This window comes from Pseudochaenichthys georgianus, chromosome 6 (assembly GCF_902827115.2).
Source record: "Pseudochaenichthys georgianus chromosome 6, fPseGeo1.2, whole genome shotgun sequence".
In the NCBI taxonomy this organism is placed as follows: Eukaryota; Metazoa; Chordata; class Actinopteri; order Perciformes; family Channichthyidae; genus Pseudochaenichthys; species Pseudochaenichthys georgianus.
In genome coordinates, this window is record NC_047508.1 from 39,975,395 (window position 1) to 39,991,687 (window position 16,293).

At 44.5% G+C, this 16,293-nt stretch overlaps 1 protein-coding gene across 1 annotated transcript in view; it reads left to right on the top strand.

Moving 5' to 3' along the window:
• The first annotated feature begins 319 nt into the window (after window positions 1-319).
• The window catches only part of LOC117448685 (transcription factor SOX-6-like), a 149,787-nt gene continuing 133,813 nt past the window's right edge, over window positions 320-16,293 (top strand). The window contains exon 1 of the mRNA XM_034086031.2: window positions 320-663. The gene's annotated coding sequence lies outside the window, so the exon portion shown is untranslated. The remainder of the gene's footprint in view (window positions 664-16,293) is intronic.

Genomic DNA, 16,293 nt, shown 5'->3' on the forward strand with positions numbered 1-16,293 from the left:
ATATGCAACATTGAGAGAAAGAAGACAGATGAGCGAAACAAGTTAAACTGAAGGAATGGGGCAGAAATAGATGAATAACTCTAAAATAAATATCTATTGAACAATACACATAAGTGAGTCACACGGAGACAGACGGGGAGAGAGAGAGAGAGAGGGGGGAGAGAGGGGGGAAGAAAGAGAGAGAGAGAGAGAGAGAGAGAGGGGAAGAAAGAGAGAGAGAGAGGGGAAGAAAGAGAGAGAGAGAGGGAAAGAAAGAGAGAGAGAGAGAAAAGGAGAGAGAGAAAGAGAGAGAGGAGGGGTTATCCTGCCTCTCTCTCTTTGCCCGGCTCTGCCCCGCACTCTCACTTAACCTCCACACAGTGCCGGACGGGGAATAACTTTAAATACTTTTATTTTTTAAAGATCCTCTGAATGACAGCTGCTCAGCACCGCCTCTAAAGACGACGCAGAACACGAAGAGTTTGATTTCCACTTCCAGATCCTCCGCGGAGGAACAGAGGAGTTTACCAAAGTCCCGGACACGCGCCAGCGATGGTGACTTTACGCACGGGATTTGAAGGCTGTTTCATCTGACTGCTCCTGTCTGCTGTCAACCGCTGAAGCTCTTCTTCATCGCCCGTAATCCTCACATTTGCCGGGAACACGCAGAAGAAGTGAATCCAGGTAAGAGAAGTCCCCGTTGCATCGCGGACCGTCAGCCGGTGCGTGTTTTGAAAAGTCGGTGCGCACTCTGCTTATCTCTGTTCACAACAAACAGCGGTGACAGCGGCAGAATCTCTGAACGCCTGCCTCGTCTTTAAACCTCCGGTTGGACCGTGATTAGCTCGGTCGACCCTATCTGAACCGCAACAACTTACTTAGGAAATACGTGTCTTTCATTTGTTTGAAAAGTTTTACATTAGTGTGTAAACATTTATAATCTGTAATTTATGTATGTTATAACTGACAGAAAAGGTCACAATTTCCAATTAAAAAACGTATACAAGTTAAGTTACGAGTAAAAGTTCATGATAAAACAATAGGAAATTATAATGTCCACTTGTACCTGTTATTTGTCAGTTATTGCTTTGTTTTTTAAGGTAACTTGTACTCAATGGCACACGTGCAAATGATTAGAAACAGAAGTTGTTATTTTAGTCGTGTTCCCTCATTAAGTCCTTTAAGCAGTCAAAACCCGCGTGGTTGTCAGGTTGTGAGATGGTTTGGATTTGTGAACTCCTTTCATCCCCTTACACTCTTGTGATGAGGTGCTAAAAGAAAAGATATATCATTAAATCTGTGCTCCTGAAAAAGCACACCGATGTGAGCAGAGACCGCACTTTAAACATGTTAGTCTTATTAATGCACTTCCATCTTTTGCCTCAAGTTCAGGCTGCGAGTGGAAATGAAATATTCCGGGTTAATTTCAGAAGATGCAAAAATAAAAGACAGCAGTTTAACTTGCATTTCATCGTGTGCATCCTTGACTTCCTCCCTGTCATGCACTTTAAACAGAAATGGTTCAACAGGTTTGTTACAAAATATATTTTTTTATAGATAATTAAGAAACTTTAATTCTTTGATGCGGAAAAACACCTGGGTAAAATTGCTGGATAATATCAAACGTATTGAAGACAAATTAAGAGCCACTAAACTTTATTTTTAAAACAACATTTTTGGAATTAAGTTTCAATAAAGCAGATGATTCTTAAGATCATCCCATTCAGACCAAATGCAGTGTCAGTGTTTTCCTCTTCGGACACACAGCGGTAGCCTTTGTGTCCATGCACGCTCTGCCGGACAGTCAGTGCGCGTGCCCGGCTCCGCTGCACCTCCACAGACCTCCATGTGTTGAGCCTTTAGATTCCCACACATGTCCTGGAATATAATAGAGATAAATAGACTGTGGATGGGAGAGAAAGTAGGGCGTCTTAAGGGCCAACGTTAGCTTTCTCTCCGGAGGTCACGGCGCCTGACCTAGAAGAATGCGTGAGTCATAAATTAAAATAGACTCGGAGCCCTAAACACGGATTCATTAGGAGACAATGCCGAGGGAAACAAGACAGTGTCCCTGCGAGCTGAGACATTCATCTGTAAGTTTTTTAAAACTCAACTTCCAGGGCGATCTGTGGCTTTCTTTATGTTAAAAAAAAGTTTGTACCGTGCGTTTTAACTTTCAGGTGACTTTCATAGAGTGACAGTGGTGGTGTTGTGCGGAGTTAATTGTGGGTGAACTTGAGCCATGCATGCATGCTGGGACATTTTCTTATCCGGAGTGAAGAGCCTGAAGCTCGGACAGTCCTCCGGCTCTCCCTGGTGCTGCCCTGCGTGTTCACGGTGAGGATGTGCCGGGGGTACGGGAGGACAAGACGCACGACAGCCGCCTGGATCAGACTGATAGAGTCACTTCAGGGTGTTCCCCATATGCAGAGCCACACTACACCTCCCTGACAAGCTGCTGCTGCTGAAGATAAGGAGCTTTTAGAAAGACGAGAGAAAGAGAGATCACATGCTTGACAACAATGGATCAGAAAACCACTAAAGAGGAAATGCACAATTATTTTTCAGATTGAAATATCAACAACTCTTATTATCTCTTCTATATTTGTAGTTTTGCTCAATTCCCCCAGCGTCAGATTTAATTGTTTTTAGGCATGCACCGTTTTTTTGTTTGCACATCAAATCACTCCTCTATTCAGAGAAATAATTGCCCGGCTTGACAGATCCTCCTGTTGCCAGTTTGGACATGTCCACACCAGCCCGCGCAGTAAATCACTATTTCCAACAAGTTGTTTAATTGTTTGGACTCTGGCAGAACAATTTATAGACCAGCAGCCCCCCCCCTCCCTCTCTTGTAAGTGAGAGTGTCTGTCTGAAAAACAATCCGAGCGAAGGGGGGTCGCTGAAGTTGATCTCCTAGGCATTTTGTTTTGAGCAGGTGCTGCGGGTTGAAGTTCCCTCATAAGGTAAAGTGGCATTAGAGTGTCCAAATGGCAGACTTATATATAGGCTGCCAATTCAGCACATTGTCCCGGGCTGCAGTGCGCGCTCTCTGAGGGAGACCTGCAGCTTTTTTCTTCTTCTGTGGGGATCCGCGCGGACAACAGGCGGATCAGCCTGCGTACAGCCGGGCACTGTGTGGCCCGTCAGCAGCCCGTCAGCAACATGTTAAGAACCGTGCGCAAAACGACCCTCATATCTGGCAAATCCATTCATCTTCACCTCCTGACATTTAATATGTAAATAAAAAATGCAAAAGGAAAACTGTTTTCTTGGTAAAAAATGTAATGTTGTGCCTCTTATTAAAAATGTATTTTTGTTAAATAGAAATAGCTCAGCACATCAAAACGCATGATCAGTTTGGGCCTCTAGCCTCAAAGATAATTTTTTATTTGACAAAGACAAATAAGTATCAATTGTATTTCCCTCCATGCTCAGCCTAAAGTGTAATGCAAGGCCATCCTTATAGTATCTATTCCTCACACTGAGAAACCGACCCATCGCTCACGCGTTATTCTAATATGTCTCACACAATTCATGGACTCTGAGAGGCCTTTCCCCCGGGGTGGCCCTGAGGGACTCTCCAGTGCCACAGAGACGGCACAAGCAGTTGGAGAGATTAAGAGATTTGACGGTTGAGAGAAAGAGAGAGTGAGATGAAGGGAGAGATTTAAAACAGGAGGTGGACAAACGCTCCAGATGTGTGGCTGCGAGTTTGCCATGTATCATACATCCACACCACGCTGACGCGAAAGGAATCATATCTCATTACAGTTTTAGGAAGCATCCTCATGTTTCGCAACACTGTTATTTTATGTGCCCAGTCAACCGAGCCTATCTGCATCTGACCACGGTGTTGCACGGAAGTGTTTCCGCATGTTGTTTTTCTGGAAGATGTCAGTCGCCTCCAAAGCGAACCGTCCCTCCACCATGCACCCTTTGAAGCCTTTGGTCCGGTTCCAGATACTCCTAATTATTTGTTTTTGGGCTCTTTGAAAAAGACACCAGCCCCCAAATTGGACATATGTTGAACAAACACAAATTAAACATTTAGCTTTAAGTATTTCTCCCCGGGTCCTAAGTGCATATTAGTCAGCCTATACTTATCTCTGGCCCAACGGCACACCCAAATTGCAGTGTTGCTGCAGGAAAAGAGAGGCTGAGGCCCCAGAGAAGGAGCTTGAAGCACGCTGGCAGATGCCCATACGTTTCTCAACCGCAATGCAAGCTGAGGTGTGTGTGTGTGTGTGTGTGTGTACAGTGTGTGTGCTTATATTTAACTCTACAGGTTTTTATGGATCTTTGTTGCTTTTATAAATGACAAATCCGTCTAAATTCCTCTGTGTGGACGTTTTACCCAGTTTTCTGTGCGCACTAGTATGACCTGCTTGAAGTGAATATATCTGCATCGGAGTTTTAATCTTTATGGTTTTTGCACTTATTCTAAGTCGCGTTGGATTAAAGCCAAATGAAATGTTTTGTAACGCATACAGTAGGTGTGTGTTTGTGTGAGACTCCCCGCTGTCGGCATGCATGTCCTTGTGCACAGTCAAGTGTGTGAAATACAACATATTTCTCTGTGTGTCTTGTGATGTGTCCTTGTCACGTGTGTCTATACCGGGTGGCATTTCTTCCTGCATGCATGTATGTTCTTGACTCTGACTGTGTGTGTGTGTGTGTGTGTGTGTGTGTGTGTGTGTGTGTGTGTGTGTGTGTGTGTGTGTGTGTGTGTGTGTGTGTGTGTGTGTGTGTGTGTGTGTGTGTGTGTGTGTGTGTGTGTGTGTGTGTGTGTGTGTGTGTGTGTGTGTGTGTGTGTGTGTGTGTGTGTGTGTGTGTGCGCACCCTGCTGGGTGGGCGTACTTCTCCGTGGATGCACCACATAACCTTGGAAACAGCTTCCTTATTTCTCCCCTCAGAGCGGAGAATAACGAGGGGCCGCGTCCTCTCTCCTCTCTCCTCTCTCCTCTCTCCTCTCTCCTCTCTCCTCTCTCCTCTCTCTCAAAGGCCCGGCTGACCTTTCCTCTCTGCCCCTGCAGCAGCACCTGCTCCCACTATCCAGTTTCCAAACTCAGAATAAGAGCTTACCTGACACACCAGCGCCTACTCACAACAGCATTCCCTCCACACAAACCCTCCCTGCTTCCTCTCCACTTCACATCTTGACACAGAGTATTTAGGCGACATCTTTGTTAGCGTGTCCTTGTTACAGCAGCTGATTCTTTCTGGAGTTTGTGAAAGTGTGTCTCTTTTCTCTCTCTGACTCTTACTGCTTTAGGCAGGGTGTGGGCGAATGTCGCCTGAGAGCAACGACGGCTATTATGTACCTGCAGAGGACTGAGTGAGATTTATAAACGCAAGGTTTACACAAGAGCCTTTGACAGATGACTGCTGCGGTTAACAGTCACACACCTGGCGACCTGCCCGGAGAGAGAACAGCAAGGGGTGGCTTTAATCCACGCTACACTGAAGCCACTTTCTTTTAGATCGGGACTATCGGAGATGAATGTTGTCTGCAGTGTTGTTGTTGTTGTTTCTGTTGTCCTGCTTGTTTTGTGATTTGTGAACAGTTTGAAACACAAACCGCAGCATTACTCTCTCTGCTTCTCAAGTGGAAAACTCACCATGACACACTCCAGCAGCGCCTCTCACAGGCCCGCCGCCTCTCTGGGATGTTGGGAGGCTTTTTTAGAAATGTAGGAACTCAGTAATTGAAGTAACGTGAAATAGATCGTGAAGAAATACTGAACAAATCCAGCTCATCGTAAAGGTTATGTACGTACAAGGTACTTCAGGGTTTGTATTTGATGCTGAAGTACTTCTGCAAAGCCAGGCCGAGGTCTAAATTACATTCTGCTTTACTTCGCCACACGGACTGCTTTCTCAGATGCACACATATTTAAGCATCCAGCTAACGTTTTCAAATCGATACGACGCACTAACCTGTCCAAAAAACTGTTAATAAGTCTAGATAGTATAATAGTAATAGTCCAGATGCTTTGTAAAACCGAACCCAGTGACGTAAAGTTAAACAAACCCACTTTATAAAGTCTTCCAGACAGAATAATAAATTCCTAAACATCCACCTTGTAAACAAAACATCACCAAGTGGAATTGATATGTCTAACAGTCCAGTTATTAAGATAAACAGTTCTTGGTAAGCAACATGTCTCTCGACCTGAATACAGGATGTTGACCCCAACTCTTCAGGTCCCCTGATGTTGGTTGCAAAACAGATCAGCCTCTCAACTTCCCTGCTGCTTGCTAATGGGAATCCCATCATGTCGGTTTATTGATTTACTTGAAGGAGGCGTCGTAAAAAGACATCATTCGGTCTCTTTTCTCCCCGGTGCACTCTCAGCGTCTCAGCGTCTCCAGGAGACACAGGTCAGATTGAGTCGTGGAAGAACGGGCGTCCGTTGCAGTGGATGTCTTGCTAATGTGTGAAAGTGTTCAGTCATATGGTAGCCGTTGGAAACCAGACCGTCGGGTGACCGGGTGACCGACACTCGAGTGGCTCTTCATCTGTCAGTCAGTGGCCTTGGATCGCAGCAGCAGATGCTTTGGCAATCGCCCTGCTCCTGATGATTTTACAGAAAAGGGAAGTCACATGTCTGCGACTCCTGGAGCCACTTTCACCCTCTCTGTTTCACTTCGAGCCTGTCTTCAAATGGATATGTACTCGCAAGTTATTAATACTAACCAAATTATTCTCTGCTCCAAATGCCCTAAGATGACTCCTTCACTCCTTCAGTGTGCTTATCATAATGCAGACAGTCGGCACGGGACAGTGGGTGTCATCTGCAAATATCTCCCGGTCGTGCTCCTGTGAACCGGGTGGGTGGGGCTGGATCTACAAGACAATACAAGAGCTTGAACGTTTTTATAATTTAAGGAAAGTGTTTGAAGATACATTTTCTTTTGTGTAAATGACAGTCACGCTAACTCCAAATTGTTATGACACATCCACTCCACCCTCTGCCTTTCCCCGCAGGTTAAAACAAACAATAGAAATAGTTTGCACAACCTTTTGACGAGAGTCTTACTGCACACATATAATATAAGCTTTTCCACAGCCATTGAAGAAACACTGACTTCTCCTCTCATCTCCAACACATTTCATGACACATAAAACCCAGCACAGTCACACGCAGCTCTCTCAGCTCCAAGTTTACAAAAGGGAAATTGACTTGCAGATGACTCACTTTATTTTATGGACGACCTAATGTTGACGCATCGTGCAAGTGAGGTAGAAAGCCTCGGTAGAAAAAAACAGGGTGTATAAGCTATTATAATAACGATGACACGGAAGACAATTATTATGTTTGGTTTCATCGTAAGAATGCAAACATAACGGCAAATGAAATAACATTTAAAGGTGCAATGCCAGAAAGTATGGGGTCCTGTGAGGGACACATTACAAAATACATTGTCGGTTTAGATATCCTAACGTTGAGTTGCTACTTAAAGGGGCCCTATTATGCTAATTTCCAGGTGTCTCGTGTTCAAAAAGCTCTGTATTCTTCTCATACTGCCTGTGCTGCAGCACCTCTTTTCACCCTCTGTCTGAAACCAGAGCCCAGTCTGCTTTGATTGGTTAACTGGCCGGCTCTGTTGTGATTGGTCAACTGCTTAGAGATTTCCACGTACAATGTGTTGCAGAGCCAATAGAAGCACAAGTGTTACTTATGCCCCTTTCACACCAGCGCCTTTTCAGCTCCGGCTCGGAGCTAGAGCCTGAAAAGCGCCGGGTTTTCCTGTTCAGACCGCAGCGGCGCCGGCTCTTAGCTCCGGAATCCGCTTCATTTCCAGCTCCAAAAAATTGTCGGTCCAGAGGCAAGAGCTTCGGAGCTAAGAGGCGACGTCGCTTACGTCTCTCTTACGTCGAGGCGTGCAGGAAACTAAACCCACCTCCCATGGGTCGACTGTTATGCCTGCCTACAAGCAGTAGTGCCTATAAACACACTTTATAAAGTCAGGCAGCACTAACCAGGCTTCGTGTGATGCTGTTTATTTGTACCTTACTTTGACCATCCGTTCACTGTTATCGATCATTGTGGAGAGAGGCAGACGTGTTGTTTTGTATTATTGCAGCTATCGGATGCAAGTAGTCAGTTTAGCTTCGGTTGCTATGCCAACATCACCCGTTTTATACCAGAGAAACTTTCATAACAGCGTTGTGATACCAAACAGCGTCAATTCAGACTGACACACATTCACTTAGGCTAAGGGAACTGGGGATATGCATCAGCTGCTTGTCTGAGTCGTTCAGTGAATACTTTAGAGCGGCCGCTGCAGTGTGAGCTAACCGGGAGCTAACGGGAGAATAAACTCCTGTGGAAGAGCAGCACTGCAGCGGTCAGTAAATGCTGCAGAAACACATTAATAAACAATGAACCACGGCACTCTGGAGAAAAGTATAAGGTTGGAGAAGTCGTTATTCAATTTATTCTGGCTTCGTGTGATTAAAAGCAACACGATCATCGACCCGACGCTGTTGTTGTTGTTGTGAGCGCCGTAATGGCTGCCGTTGGGGGGCAAATCAGCGATGTAAACGGTGACGTCATGACGCAGCAGGGGCAGCTCTGGGGCGCCAGTGGGCGGTGTGCACAGAGCGGGAGCTGAAAAGGGAAACCGGAGCTGAACCAGAAAAGCTCCCGCTCGGAGCTAGAAACTGAAAAGCGCTGGTGTGAAAGCCGCATTAGTGATGTGGAGGCGTTTAAGGCGGGGGGGGGGGAAGGTAGTGAGGTACTAATTCTGAGATCTGAAGATACTTTTTGTGACTCCAATAATCTTCAAGCATGATCAATTCATCTTTTCAACCCGTACATTTGTTTATAAAAAAAAAAACACAGTTAGGAAAATCCCATGAGTGACAATCAAGTTGTTTTTCTCAGTTAAGTGTACTTCCTTTTGAACGTGCCTTTTGAGGAAGCTTTAATTATTATACCGAGTTCATGGCATTACTCTCCACCTGTCACTCCAACATAGACTGATAATCAGCTTAAAGTTCAGCTTCCAACGGGCCTGGCGGGATTGTCCTCAGAGTTGATGTTTACATTGTTTTTACAGTTAGGCTCCTCCCCTTTGTAGCGGCGTCACTCTCCTCTAAAAGCTGGCTCACCTCCACTTTGCCACTCGTGGTGGTTTGGAGTAATGGGGCGTGGCAGCAGGGTTTTCGGGGTGCGAGGCCTCCGAAACGACCCTGTGGTGAAGCAGCGAGGGCCAAGATAGTCGGTGGACCCGCCCACCGAAGCCCCAATCCAGTTGGTGTTCGTCCAGCTTGGGCGTTGCCATGGTTTCAAGGCCGTAAAGTAGTCTTTAATCGAGCCAATGGCATCCTGAGATGGCGGTGAGTGTTCTGGCTCGAATTGGAGCGATAGAGAAAGTGCTCTGGGTCTACCGTGTGGCTGAAAATAGACGCGCTTGACGGACAGCTCTTCGTGAGATACACACATCAGGTTCATTTCTTGTGTCATGGAGTTCCCAGGGCTATACGGTGCCTGCATGGGAACGTATTCATAAATGACATGCTCCCGACACGCTCCTGGGCCCTGGGTCATGTCTATTTGTATAACGGTATGCTGTGTTCGGTACACGCTGTTGAATTAGCAGAAGTGTGGAGTGTGGTGTTCGGTGATGACGGGGTGGTGCGGAGGAGTGGCGCTGGCTCGGGTGTCCAGCTGACTGGGCTCAGACATCAGGTTTCCGCCACGTAATCCAACACACTTAAGATGGTAGGGTGGACCGCAGCATCGTGGCCCACTGGCATTTGTTCCAAGAGGTTTAGAGACACAGGGATAGGCAGGATGCACGCACTGTAAGGGCAAGGAGAACGAATAAAAAACACTCAAAACCAACTGCAGGCAGGGACCACCTTCACCAGTCTCTAGTATTACATACCAAAAATCCTCCCTTCACTTCTTTTGCAGGGGCCAAACATGTGTTTACCAATTAGAGGGTCAGTTCGATCCCAGCCCCTGCAGTCAACATGTCGAGTGTCATTGGGCAAGATACTTAACCCCATTATATTGTATTGAAAAACATCAGCTAAACAAAATGTAATGTACACAAATAAAAACTGTCCAAATCACCTGACGTCGCCTTCCAATAAAAGCATACTCAAATTAACTGAAATAATGACCCTCCATAATGATCAAATTACTTCAAACGTGGGCAATATTTAATTTTTGAAAAGCGCCTGATAAAGAAAATGTAAGCAAAGTAATGTAAGCTGCCTTCAAAATAAAAGCATAAACATCGTCTCAAAATACCTTGAATAACGACCCTAATGATCACAAAAAAGCAAACTGAAAGAAAGATACAGGTACACTTAGCTAAAGTACTTTTAAATGGTTTGTGGGTGAAACTAGAGGCCAGTTTTATTAGTTTCGGAAAAAACTAAAGGATCTTATAGTTCGAGGGTGGACTAAAGGGTACATTTTCTTAGTTTTACTAAAACTATTGTGAGCTTTATAGTAGGATACAAGGTACTAGGTACGACTGGGTATTCTCTTAGTTTTGGGGAGAACTTTGACAGTCTTTTAATGTTTCTTTTATTATCTTTTCTTTTTAATGACTGTTTTTAAATGCCTTTGTCTGAATGTCTTTGCTTTGAATTGCCTTGTGTTGAAAGGTGCTATATCAATAAACTTGCCTTGCCTAAATAACACGAAGCAATGATAAAAGAGCTCCATCATAGCTCTAACGTGAGCCATCTGAAGAGATATGGGACGCACCTGTTGGGCTTTGTCGCTCGTCTAACATTAACCGCATGTCTTTGGAGGAGACGTACCCGAGATGACTCTACAGTGGAAACCTCTCACTGTTAGAGGTAGCTAATTTGTCTTGGCTCGCGGCCGGTGTGTAACCGAATAAAAAGGCCATTTGCCACAGTCCCTCAAGTCGAAGGTTCCCTGTTGGAGGGCCTGCTGGTGCTGGAGGGGAAATCGCTGCCTCAGCAGGCTGCTTAGTCTCGTTCTCAACGAGCTTACACTGTGTCTCCCTGTTTTAATATGGGAAACATACGCAGACTGGCCTGTGATGTCAATTGTTATTGCTGGAGGCCTGCTATAGGAAAAATCTCATTTGCCTTTGTAAAGCACTGTAGTGAGAAGGAGCTTATGTCATAAAGACGCTATTGTAGCAGCTCCGAAGCCCGCCATGTGTGTCTTTAAGTGTCACTACTCGCACTTTGTGGATTTCACGTGTGTTTTTCCTCCCCTTCGTGCAGGTTTCAATGGACAATGGCTTCTGTGCCGGTTTGTTCTCGGAGCACAAAGGGAGTTAAGCGGCGGGCTTTTGTGCGAGACATTTATGAATGAGAGCTGCTATTGTAGCTGCCGTAAATGATCACATATTTCTCCTGCCTTATTCTCTTTGATTTTAAGAGCGCTTTGTCAGTGTGCAGCTCCATGACTTTGGCTTGTGGAGGATAAGTTACAAGATAACGGAGGAAGTCATGGTGTGTATCGACATCAAGAGAACTAAACATCCGACCAATTTGACGTGAAAAAACGTCTTAAGAGAACTGTTTGAGCGATACTAATTAAGTCACTGAGTACCCACCCGATAGAAACATATAAAACTGCTTTCACTGACTTATTCGACTAATTAAAATCTGCCCAGTTCCACTTATAAAGTTGTTTCCGTGGCTCACTTTTATAAAGGAAGAACGCGCTGCAGTTAAAGAAATGATGCAATTAAAATAACACACGTTTTCCATAACACGTGCAAATGAAGAAACATCGTCACCAACAAAACTAACTTTAAAGAAATGTGTTTTCTAAAAGCGATGCATAAAGTAAACGCTGCAAGAAGCTCAAAACACAATGGTATCGGAGACACGGAAAAGACGCAACACAAATTTGTGATTTTATATTGCGACGTGTTTTCTCCTAATGGAAATGCGTCGTGGTGCGTTTTGCACCTGTCGGCCACCGTATGACGTGGCAGTGAGGCTTGAAATATTAAAACATATTTCATCAACTTTCCCTGGATTACTTAAGCTTAAAAATAATAACCTTTTATGATAAGCAGCTTCGAATTGAGATGGTGTGAGTAGATCGGAAGTGACGGACTGAAAAATGCAGCGTGGTGGATATCAGATCGATAACTGTTAGCCGCGTAATCACTCACTCAGACTCACAAGCCTCTATCAGGAGAAGACTGGCTCAAACAGAGTGGGGAAAGGCGCTTGTGTCCAGTACATTTTAAAATGGCTGATCACTGAAGTAAAGGAACAAGTCCTCGATAAACGCTGGTTGTGTGCTTTAGAATAAAAACATGAAAAAAGGGTTCTGGGTCGGGCAGATCAGATAAACTGTTGTTCGACTTTACTTAGTGTAGACATGCGTGGGAGGAGAAGATTGACACATTTCATATTTATCGCCACCACTGTTTTTTCTATTCATTTTTGTAACCATTCCTGAGGACCGCCTCCTCCATCTCCCCTCGCATCCAGCGTGTTTTACGGAGCAGCAGATTTGTGCGCTGTCCTCTAAATCATTTCCCTCTCTCGCAGATTGCTCCCTGCTGGAATATTGGCCTGACAGCCGTTTTTTTTTTTCCCCTTCTCATTCTTGCTTCCCCAGTGGACTCATCTACATTTATGCACGCAGCAATTAATTACAGGCTGGCGCTGGCCTTGTAAATTAGAGGGAGCCGAGGTCGGCCTCATTATTGGCCGTGACAGTTAAAGCCTTGTTTGGGTCGTGACAGGGTGACTCCAGGCCTTCATCCATCTGATATCACGTTGCAGCAAATTAATTATGTCTTGATGAACATGTTGTTAAAACATTTTGCATTATCTCTTTCTATATTCCAGGATTCCTCCTCATCATTGGTCATCATTCCAGACGTTGTGTTGTGTCTTAATGCCTTGTGTGTTTTGGGGGTCTTTCCTCCAAACCCTTGTTCTATAGACGCAGGAGTCAGGCAGGCGACTTCTCACGGTATTGGCCTTTTCATGGGAAGACGCTCCAACTTTTTTCCGGCTCCTTCCCTCACAAGGCCCTCCTTTCTTCTCTGTCACGCAGCGATGTGTGCATACCTTACCGGCTTGACAAAGGAAGGGAGAGATCCTATTCACTTCTGCCTTTGACATTCACCTCATGTTTTTACAATCTTTCCAAGGCGCACTGTTTGCACAGTGGAACAGGCTTTGTCTTGAAGAAGCGGGACAATGGAGAGCGCCATCATGTAATCTCCTCGGGGTGCTGAGCAGAGGGGCGAGGCTTAGACGTATGTGCCGGCGCTTGCCTCTACCCTCTCCCTTCCTTCTGGCCGTTTTAACTCTGGCAATATTTCAACAGCGACTTGGGAGAGAATACATGTTGTCACTTAAGCCCCTCCTAATGTTCACCTAGGTCTTTTGTGAAGGGAACACAAAGGCTTTTCACTCATGCAAACATCCCTCTTTCCACCTAATAAAGGTGTTCTGAGCCCACCCACACGCATATCTGCAAACCGGGCCTTTTCTATCAATGTGACCATACATATTGAAACATTATCTTTCCCCCACCTTAGTGTTATCGGGCTAGACCACAAAGGGGATCAAAGTTCTGTGCTATGTACACCCAACCAATCAAGCACCCTTCAACATGAGTGAAGGGGTCGCTATACCTTAAGTCCAGCATGCTTGTTGGATTGTCAAACAATGTTAAACAATAATCCACTTCACGCACCTCTCAGCCGTTAGAGCTATCAGTGACGCCCAATTCAACTTCCAGGCGTGTGGAGGAACGTTCTTGTGGGATTATAATTGATTATTTTTCTCTAACTATCTATTTCTATAGGTTTGTGTGCATGTAAACGGCCTCCAAAAGCTAAAATCCCTGTGCTAAAATCACAACAGCTAACCAATCAGAATACACTGGGCTCTGGTTTCAGACAGAGGGTGAAAAGAGGTGCTGCAGCACAGGCAGTATGAGAAAAGAGCTTTTTGAACATTAAAGCAAGGAGACATGTAGAGACACTACATACTGATGTACACCTGAACATCAACAGGAGAGGACTCTTTAAAGTAGAGACACTATATGCTGATATACACCTGAACATCAGCAGGAAAGGACTCTTTAAAGTAGAGACACTACATATACACCTGAACATCAGCAGGAGAGGACTCTTTAAAGTAGAGACACTACATACTGATATACACCTGAACATCAGCAGGAGAGGACTCTTTAAAGTAGAGACACTACATACTGATATACACCTGAACATCAGCAGGAGAGGACTCTTTAAAGTAGAGACACTACATACTGATATACACCTGAACATCAGCAGGAGAGGACTCTTTAAAGTAGAGACACTACATACTGATATACACCTGAACATCAGCAGGAGAGGACTCTTTAAAGTAGAGACACTACATACTGATATACACCTGAACATCAGCTGGAGAGGACTCTTTAAAGTAGAGACACTACATACTGATATACACCTGAACATCAGCAGGAGAGGACTCTTTAAAGTAGAGACACTACATACTGATATACACCTGAACATCAGCAGGAGAGCACTCTTTAAAGTAGAGACACTACATACTGATATACACCTGAACATCAGCAGGAGAGGACTCTTTAAAGTAGAGACACTACATACTGATAGACACCTGAACATCAGCTGGAGAGGACTCTTTAAAGTAGAGACAATACATACTGATATACACCTGAACATCAGCAGGAGAGGACTCTTTAAAGTAGAGACACTACATACTGATATACACCTGAACATCAGCAGGAGAGGACTCTTTAAAGTAGAGACACTGCATACTGATAGACACCTGAACATCAGCTGGAGAGGACTCTTTAAAGTAGAGACACTACATACTGATATACACCTGAACATCAGCAGGAGAGGACTCTTTAAAGTAGAGACACTACATACTGATATACACCTGAACATCAGCAGGAGAGGACTCTTTAAAGTAGAGACACTACATACTGATATACACCTGAACATCAGCAGGAGAGGACTCTTTAAAGTAGAGACACTACATACTGATATACACCTGAACATCAGCAGGAGAGGACTCTTTAAAGTAGAGACACTGCATACTGATAGACACCTGAACATCAGCTGGAGAGGACTCTTTAAAGTAGAGACACTACATACTGATATACACCTGAACATCAGCAGGAGAGGACTCTTTAAAGTAGAGACACTACATACTGATATACACCTGAACATCAGCAGGAGAGGACTCTTTAAAGTAGAGACACTACATACTGATATACACCTGAACATCAGCAGGAGAGGACTCTTTAAAGTAGAGACACTACTTACTGATATACACCTGAACATCGGCAGGAGAGGACTCTTTAAAGTAGAGACACTACATACTGATATACACCTGAACATCGGCAGGAGAGGACTCTTTAAAGTAGAGACACTACATACTGATATACACCTGAACATCAGCAGGAGAGGACTCTTTAAAGTAGAGACACTACATACTGATATACACCTGAACATCAGCAGGAGAGGACTCTTTAAAGTAGAGACACTACATACTGATATACACCTGAACATCAGCAGGAGAGGACTCTTTAAAGTAGAGACACTACATACTGATATACACCTGAACATCAGCTGGAGAGGACTCTTTAAAGTAGAGACACTACATACTGATATACACCTGAACATCAGCAGGAGAGGACTCTTTAAAGTAGAGACACTACTTACTGATATACACCTGAACATCAGCAGGAGAGGACTCTTTAAAGTAGAGACACTACATACTGATATACACCTGAACATCAGCAGGAGAGGACTCTTTAAAGTAGAGACACTACATACTGATATACACCTGAACATCAGCAGGAGAGGACTCTTTAAAGTAGAGACACTACATACTGATATACACCTGAACATCAGCAGGAGAGGACTCTTTAAAGTAGAGACACTACATACTGATATACACCTGAACATCAGCAGGAGATGACTCTTTAAGTAGAGGACACTACATACTGATATACACCTGAACATCAGCAGGAGAGCACTCTTTAAAGTAGAGACACTACATACTGATATACACCTGAACATCAGCAGGAGAGGACTCTTAAAGTAGAGACACTACATACTGATATACACCTGAACATCAGCAGGAGAGGACTCTTTAAAGTAGAGACACTACATACTGATAGACACCTGAACATCAGCTGGAGAGGACTCTTTAAAGTAGAGACACTACATACTGATATACACCTGAACATCAGCAGGAGAGGACTCTTTAAAGTAGAGACACTACATACTGATATACACCTGAACATCAGCAGGAGAGGACTCTTTAAAGTAGAGACACTACATACTGAT